General features: G+C 39.0%; 2 pseudogenes; one reads left to right on the plus strand and one right to left on the minus strand.

Moving 5' to 3' along the window:
* Positions 1–2,881: 2,881 nt before the first annotated feature.
* LOC149465242 (uncharacterized) lies at positions 2,882–8,575 on the plus strand (annotated as a pseudogene).
* LOC149465243 (uncharacterized) lies at positions 5,619–6,539 on the minus strand (annotated as a pseudogene).
* Positions 8,576–9,616: the final 1,041 nt, after the last annotated feature.

Below are 9,616 nucleotides of genomic sequence, written 5' to 3' on the forward strand. Positions count from 1 at the left end.
AGTAGTCTCAAGGGCAATTTAAACACCATCATTACCAGATTACTAATTATCATAGCAAAGTGATAATCAAATGGACATCTTATCCAAAGCCTAGAGATTAATAAAAACGAACAGTATGCCCACAAATTAATCAGCATAATGATCAATGTGTTAATCAGCCATACGAAAAACATTATAAAAGTGTCAAATGATCCAGTTAAAAATGAGGTTATATCTGGTGGTCATTGCTAATGCCACACTCTTTAATACAAAATACCAAAAACCAGAAACATATGACATGATACATATGTCATGATGCATATATAAAACATAAGTGAAATCACACAATAAAAACACACAATAAAAACAAATTAAAACCACATATAAAATATATTTATATAGAGGAACATATCCCCTCATATATAATATAATATATAAAAAATATATATGAAAATATATAAAATGATATCACTATGACCAAAACCACAAAACCAAAAGAGGGCAAAAGACAATAAGATAATAGAGTAAAAAGGAGATAATGGAAAGACACTAACTGTTATCAATGAAACAGTTAATGTCCATGTCTATGTTAAGTCCTTTAGGACGCATACAGTCAATTTGATAGATCCATTTAGTTTCCATCTGGGAAACCGCTTTCTTTTTATTCGTTCCCCTCCAATGGTTTTGTACTAAATCAATTCCTACAAATGTTAGGGAAGATGGGTCTCTGTTATGATGAGTCCTATAGTGCATTGACAACGAATGCTCTTTATAGCCTTTTTTCACATTATTAACGTGTTCCCGCAGTCGATCCCTAAGTCTCCTGGTAGTACGACCTACGTACTGTTTCTTGCACGGACATTGCAAAAGGTAAACCACATATCTGCTATTGCATGATATGAAGTTGTTAATCTTATAGTTTTTCCCAGTACTAGTAGACGTAAAGTCATCAATCTTCTTTTTCCTATGTCCATTGCATGTGCATATTATACAATTATTGCACGGGAAAAATCCGACCATATTATTAAAAAACGTGGTTTTAGTAGGGGGATTGATGATATTAGGGGCTATAGTATTTCTCAAAGGTTGTGCCCTCCTGAACATAATCTCCGGCTTATCCGGCAAGATCCTTGCCAAAACTGGATCCGCTTTCAAAATTTTCCAATTTTGGTTAATTATTCTCGTGATAGTTTTGAACTGAGCAGAAAATGTGGTCACAAAAGGACAAATCTTGGAAGGTTTACAAGTGGGATTATCAGTCAATAATGACTCCCTGTCCATATTTGCCACCTCTTGCATGATACGGGTAAGGTGAGATTGCTCGTATCCTTTTTCAATAAACCTATCACGCAAAATCGAGGCCTGTACGTGGTAAGTGTCCACTGAGGTACAGTTTCTCCGGATTCTGAGAAACTGACCCTTAGGTACATTTGAAAGCCACAATGGATGGTGGCAACTGCTAGTAGGAATGTAGCTGTTGCGATCCGTCTCCTTAAAAAAGGAAGAGGTCGCAACAGCTCCATTGGAGTTAATTAATGTTAAATCTAGAAAGTTAATGTTAGTCTTACTATATTCATAGGTGAGTCTGATATTGAGCATATTATTATTGAGAGTCCCAAAGAAGTTCACAAGTGCTTGTTCTTCTCCTCTCCACAAGAGCAAGATGTCATCTATATATCGTTTGTTCTTTGGGCTCTGGTGAGAGTCCTTTACATCTGCAGAACGGCTTTTTCCTCTAAGTGTGGAGTACACTACCAGGTGGCGGAGGGCTTTCTATGACCAGACCTGACCAGATCCATATGAGGACCCTGGAATATCAGCTGTTAATGCGCATTTGAATTGCACATTTGGTGAGTGCGCAATTCTTACTTTTATCACCTTATCCACGAATCCAGGGACTGGAGCTCTTAAAGGACTCTTTTGGATTCTGAGCACGTTATGGACTGAATTTATCATTTAGTCACCATTTGCACTATAATAGCACCTTTATTGACTTATATTTATATTTAAGTATATAAGTATATTCATATAGATAGCGCTGCACCTCTCCCTTGTATACATTTCTATTAAGAAGGTTCATATGGTACCTCTTTGGTGTTCAGCTGCTGTTCTCTTCTTTTATACTTTGTGATTTTATATTAGTTGTTTTTAAGCGCTCACTTATTTTGAAATTTATTGCTATGGGTTGTGTTTGACCCTCAGAGAAAGGTGAGGACACAGCCCTTGAGTGACCATTCCGTGGAATGACCTATTCTGTGGATAGTGGTAAGGCCCGGGCAATAAGGGGTCATGGGGCCCCTGTGTCCTTGCTTAACTCAAAAAAGCCTATGAAAAAGGTACCAGGGGCATTTCATGGGGCCCTCTACTGACCCCGGGGCCTCGGGCATTGCCCGAGTTTCCAAATGGTCAGTCCGCCCCTGCTCCAGACATATGTTTGAGCCCCTGTAGAAGCTGAATGATTATTAGGCCCCTTTCACACGGGTGGTTAGATTTCAGCTTTTAGCTGCGGTTAGAGGAACATATTTACCACAGCTAAATGCAGACAATGCATTCTATGGCCCCTTTCACACACTGTGTTTAGCAACAGTTTTGTTATGTGCATTTAGAAAAAATAAATTTGACTGCGTCCAGGGCTGATTTATCGCAGTTATCTGTACATAACCACAGGTAATCGCAGTGCACTATTTCACCTGCAAATAGCAGAGGCAAAAAATCAAGAAATCAACAGAAGCACATCAGAACCACAAGGGATACCCAGGAATGACACAGGAAGCTGAAAGGAGGATAGAAGCAGAGAAGAACAATGGCGGCCCATGATATCTCTCATGAGGCCATTATAGCATTGGTGCACGGCCGACCAGAGATATAGGACCCTTAATGCCCAGGAAACTCTGAGAGAGTCATGAAAAGGCAGAAACGGGAGGACAAATGCCAATTTCTGACTCCAAACTGGGAAAATATGTTGGCAAGTGAACAGGAGAACCTCAGTGAGTGAATCAATTGATGTGTGAGGTGCATATACAGTACATGGGATCATTTGCCCATAGCAACCATACCTGAAAAATAGAAAATGTATTTTCAAAGGTGCTTGTTTGCAATGGTGTCATATGGCTGTTTTAAAAGTCAGCAGCTACAGATTTATAGCTGCTGACTTTATCAGTTTAACTGGAACTCCACTTTAATATTTGCCAATGGAATACATTGCAGGAAAAGATATTTCTACAAGATGGAGGTCCCTGCGTGACCGCTACAGGAAGGAACTTCATGAAGAGAAGTCTGCAGAGAGAAGTAGAGCACCTTCAATTTTTTTGCATCCTAGAAACTGACTAATTTTAAATACCTTATTATTTTCTCTATCTATGGATAGTATTGCCTGATGAACATCTGCAACACTCACTATTTCTGCATAATATTCCTAATATCACTTCTTATCCTGGAGGCATCTGACCTCTATTTTTAATGTTCCATCAGCTATTGCTATATTGCAATACTGTAGTTTACATTATACCTAATTATAATAACAAAAATGTAAACATTGAAAAACTATATGGTTTGTAGAGAAATTATACATGAATCTTGATCCTCAAAGTTGTATGCTATTATGTTTACCTAGAACCACCTCAAACGTACCTGCAAGGCGTGAAAGTATTTAATCAGACAATGGAACGGAAGGTGAAGCAAACCAAGATGAAAATGCAGAGACAGTTTCTCCTGAGGAAAATCAACCACCTACTCAAGCACCTGTGGTATGTTTCTTTCAAAAATGTCACAATTGTCATGTCACAATCACTCTGTTGTTGAAACCTTCAAAAGCTGGTGTTGGTGCAGTGACATATTTGTAGAAAAGCATAATCTGTATTCTCACTAAATTTACAGGAAAATATAGATACTTGAGTCCAGTCAAGTTCCACCACCCGCCGAACATGCCATCCTCCGCATGAGCCTCCTGTTGAAGAATATTTTGATTGCCTACTTGAAGAATTGAAAAAACAATCGCAAGCTCCTGCCTCACAAGTTGCTGATGAATTCTTGAATATCTCAGGCCCTGATGTGATGTCTTGCAGAATTTTACTGTCTGCAATCAGAGAGGTCCCTCCTGATAAGCGTACTGAAGTTAAAAGGGATCAATATGCATATATTAAGTTCATAGTTTCCGCTTTCAAAGAGCAATGCCCATTTGCTAGATATTAGCCCTGGGGATTGGGTTTTAATACACCTAGTGGCTCTAAATTACTGCCCGTCCATCATTGTTATAACACTACACCTGCCATGAGCCATCCTTACTCAGGACCCCTACAGATGTACACACCTTTCCAATCTAATCAGCGTTTTCAAAGAATGCATGAGCAGCCAAACTTATATCGTCCACCCTCATCTTTATCCTCCCAATCTGATTCACCCGTAGATGTTGGCGGGGAACATAGCCATTCTTCCATACCTTCCCCTTACCCAGTTTATGAACACTTGCAGTTTTATTATTGCCTGTTTTTGTTTTATATTGTGGTTAATCTGACTGATAACTTTGCTGTAAGCAACTAATCCAACTTCCAGTTAATTGTCTTTATTGTATCCCCTCTAATGACAGGTATTCATCATAGCATATTTTAATTTAACCATTACAACATCCCCTTTGTGTCCTCTGCTCCAGTCAAACGCCATCTTATCTGCACAGAGCCGACAAAACCAAAATGTGTCCAAATAAGATGAATGACAGTATACTTTTCACTATTTACAAATCTTGTTGAATCTAGCCAAACAAATTCCTGATTTTTTGCAAAAAGAGGTTACAGACACAAAATCACCACAGGCAGTTTATGATACATTTGCAGATGATGCCTGATAATACTCAGCAGGATGTTGGACACACTTTGAAGTGTGATTATGCATTTCAGAACACAAGGTTCCTAAAAAAAATTATGTTTTCAAGTAATACATGTGGCCACTGTAAGTATACTGCGTTCACAGCCCTTCTGTATGAAACTAAATATGTTTTTGCCACATTACATGATGGGAATACTTAAATTTTTTGTGATTTCTGCAAGGGATTTTTGTGACTCATGTTATCACACCTGCAATAAGGAGTCAAAAAAGAGTTGTATACTTGAAACTAAAAAGCTTTCACACTATTCCAAAGGGGAATTCTGTTGTATTATACATGCAAGCATGTATGTTCAGGGTTTTGTATTCTTTCTTTGTTTAACAAGTTTGTTACCAGTTTACATAACGCATACAAAAAATACATCTAAAATAATTGGGCAAAGATGTCTGACTTTTTTTTAATTTTATCAAACTGTTAAAATTGTATAATATCTATAACAATATAACAAAATGTACAAATTGGAAAATAATTAAAATGGTTAAGCAGTCAGCAGTGGTAGTAACAATTGTAAAAAAAAAAAAATCTTTAACCAAAAGATTAGATATACGTAGCCATTTTGCCATGAACTTGTCCTTCTTCGGTAAGGAAGTAGTCCGCAAAATGGTGACATATTTGTAGGGCATGATTACTGGGACGAGTGCCAGTCTGATGACCTTGGGGTTCATTTGGAATCTGTTCTGGTGAATCACTGGACACATTCTCCTTTATCCTCAAAAATTTATGCAGCGCACAGCATGCCAAAACTTTGTCGACTGCATGGTCAACCTGTAGGTGCATTGATGTTAATAAAACATTTTGATGTACAGATTTCAAAAGCAAACTCCACCTTTCGACGTGCTCTACTCAGTTGATAATTAAATATGCGTTTCCTGGAATCTGAGCCATGCTTTGTGTAGGGCCTAAGGAGGTAGGTGAATAATGCGAATGCCTCATCTGCTACAACCACTAGAGGCAGAAATGACCCAGCAGTGCCAGGCAGAGGCCTTGATTGTGGCACATCAAATTCCCCATATTGGAAATTCTGACCAAACACACAATTACAGAAAATTCTAGAATCTCCAGAACTTCCATAGGCACCAACATCCATTTCATATTTGCATCTCTGAGTCCTAGCAGAACAATTGAGAAATATTTTTTGTAGTTGAAGAAGCGGGAACCAGAATTAGGTGGCTTGATGAGATGGGCATGTTTACCATCTAATGCCCCAATGCAATTTGGGAAGTTAGTTTTTTCCCAAAACTCATCAGCTATTTCTTCGTACAAACTGGCTGTTGGTTCTGGCATTACTGAGTTTTTCAGTTCTTCCCACAGGGCAAGACAAAATTGAAAATATTTGATAAAAAATAAAAAACAGAAGATAAAAAAAATTACACATATTCAAGCATCCATTCAACATATAGAAAATCTACCTTAAAGTAACTAACAGCCGTTCTTTCTCACTAATGCTTTGTATCATGTTGGTGTACATTCAGCTCAGATTTCCTCTTACAAGTTCTATTAACTGATCAAAGGTTGCCACCAACATCCTGGTAAAATTGTAGAACTTGTCTGGGTGAGTGCATATTTCTCCAAACATGAGGGCAAAGTAACCAATAGATGGGCGCTGGGAGGTCAAGGGATGTACCCAGTAGAGACGACGTCTCCTCCGCCGAATCAGATCCATCTGTTTCCTCCTTTTCATCCTCATAAGCAGCAAAATAAGCACTGCAATCAAATTGCTTCTATAATGCATGATCACACTTCAGCAAAGGTCGAAGTATTATTAACCACTAGGAGACCGCCCACAGTATATATACTGTGGCAAAGCGGCCCCTGTAGGCAGGATCACATATATAAGCGTGATCCTTGTTTACATGCTAGGGGGCATGCGCAAGGCGCGCGACCGCCCTGCCCGCAGCACCGATCGTGGCCGCAGGTGTCAATCACCGGGTCCCGGGCCGGTGATTACCCTCCGGGTCTCGGCGATTGCCGGCAAACACAGACACAGAGCACAGCTGCATTGTTTTCAATGCAGCTGTGCTACCTGGCAGTTCCCAGCTCACTGTTCCGGAGAGGAGAGCTTAGCTTTCCAGGGCAGCGTGCAACAGTGAAGTACACACCCCCCGCCCACTAGCAAAACACTCCCCTCACACAGTTAACCCTTTGATTGCCTAAAGATGTTAACCCCTTCCTCCCCAGTGCCGTTAGTACAGTGTCAGTGTTTTTTTTTTTGCACTGATTGTATTGAATTGTATTGGTGTCACTGGGGATGTCGGTGACCCCAAGTCAGTTCCCCCCAGTGTCAGAATGTCTGCCGCAGTCCCACAGTCCCGCCATAAGTCGCTGATCGCTGCCATAAGTCACTGATTGCCGCCATAAGTCGCTGATCGCCACTATTATTAGTTTACAAAAAAAATTTCCAGTATATATACCGTCATTTGTAAACACTATAACTTTCACGTAAACCAATTAATTTACATATATTGGGATTTTTTTTAGCAAAGACATGTCACAGAATACATTTTGGCTGAAATGTATGACGAAATTTGATTTTTAAATTTTTTTACTGGACATGTTTTATAGCAAAAAGTCCAAAATATTGTTTTTTTTCTCAAAATTGTCGGGTTTTTTTTACAGCAAAAAAAAAAAAAAAACTGTAGAGGCAAATACCACTGAAAGAAAGCCCAATTCATGGGGAAAAAAGGATGTAAATTTCATGTTTGTGCAGCGTTGCATGACCATGCAATTGTCAGTTAAAATGATGCAGCTCCATAACACAAACTGCTTATGTAACTGCTTCCTGGCCGCCCTATAGCATAATATACAGAAAATACTGCTACAGGGCGGCACAGGTATGCAAAATCACACATATATATATATATATATATATATATATATATATATACGTGATTTGCGCTCCCATGGTTTTCACACCCCTCCCAGATAGCGTCAGATTGCCCATCAGTACACCTGTCATCACATTTAACCCCTCGATTGCCAGGAAGACGCTCATACACAATAAACCTCCATTGCTAGTATAGTGTCTGAACGGATCAATATGTTTGATCAGATCAGCACTATACCAGCATTCACATTAGTATAGCGTCTCCCAAAATGCAGCATTAGCGGGATCACCCCCCCCGCACCTGCCAGCACCTGCGTTTAGCCCCTACGCTTAACCCCCTCTTCTCCCCATGCATATGAGGTATTGCCACGAACGTCAGATCAAGGACAGTAATTCTAACACTAGACCTCCTCTGTAAATCTAAAATGGTAGCTTGTAAAGGCTTGTAAAATGTTGCCTATGGATATTAAAAACGTATGCAGTTTATCGCCATTGCACGGAGCATGCGCAGTTTTAAAGCATGTCATGTTTGGTATCTATTTACTCGGCATACCATCATCTTTTATATTTCACCAAATAATTGGCCTATATTTTTGTGCATTAAAAGTAAAAAAAAGTGTATTTTTTAAAAAAAATTGCATTTGAAAAATCGCTGCGTGAGTACTATGTGACATAAAAAATTGCAGCACCCACCATTTTATTCACTAGGGTGTTTGCTTTAAAAAAAATATATAATGTTTGGGGTTTAAATTAACTTCCTAGCAAAAAATACAGATTTTTGTAATTTGAACAAAAAGTGTCAGAAAAGGCTTGGTCTTCAGGTGGTTAGAAGAGTGAGTGATGTGTGGCATAAACCTCTAATGCTGGGCATACAATGCCCCCACCCCCAAAAACGACCGCTTTTTGGAAAGTAAACACCCTAAACTATTTGCTGAGAGGCATGTTGAATCAATAGAAGAATTTATTTTTTACCACAAGTATTTGGAAAATGACAAACAAAACATTTTTTTTTACACAAAATTGTCACTTAAATGATTTCTTGCTCACACAGTCCATGGGTATATGTGGAATTACTCCCCAAAATACATTCTGCTACTTCTCCCAAGTATGGGGGTACTGCATGTGAGAGAAGTTTTGGCAGTCTAGCCAAGTACAGGACCCCAAAATCCAATAAGCACCTTCAGGCTTTTAAAGGGCTTTATTTCCTCATTACACTTTCTGACTACCTATCACAGTTTCGGAGGCCCTGACATTCCAGGATAGCACCTAACCCCCCCAAATTACCCCTTTTTGGAAAGTAGGCACCCCAAGGAATTTGATAAGAAGCATGGTAAGTATTTTGCAGATCTCATTTGTTGCCACAAGTTTTTGAAAATTGAAGAAAAAAAACAAAAACATATTTTTTCTTTTCTTTTTTTATATTTCATAACCTTGTGAGAAAAAATTAGATATGTAAAATACTCACCATGCCTCTTTTTAAATTCCTTGGGGAGTCTACTTTCCAAAAAGGGGTAATTTTGGGGGGTTTGGTGCTATCCTGGCATTTCAGGGCCTTGAAAACTGTGATAGGTAGTGAGGAAGTGAAATTAGGAAGTTACGTACCTTCAGGCTTTCAAAGTGGTCATTGGATTTCAGGCTCCTGTATGTGGCTAGGCTCCCAAAAAGTCTCACACATGGGGTACCCCCATACTCATTAGAAGTAGCAGAATGTATTTTGGGGTGTAATTCCACATATACCCATGGCTTGTGTGAGAAATATATCATTTGAATGACACCTTTGTGTAAAAAAAAAGTTTTTGTAATATTCAGAAACTTGTGGAGAAAAAAATAAATCTTCCATGGACTCAATATGCCTCTCAGCAGATAGCTTAGGGTGTCTACTTTATGAAAAGGCATCATTTGGGGGTGTTTGTACTATCCTGGTATTTTAGCAC

Source organism: Staurois parvus, unplaced genomic scaffold, assembly GCF_062004578.1.
Source record: "Staurois parvus isolate SC_StPar_1 unplaced genomic scaffold, SC_StPar_1.0 ptg000139l, whole genome shotgun sequence".
Classification (NCBI taxonomy): domain Eukaryota; kingdom Metazoa; phylum Chordata; class Amphibia; order Anura; family Ranidae; genus Staurois; species Staurois parvus.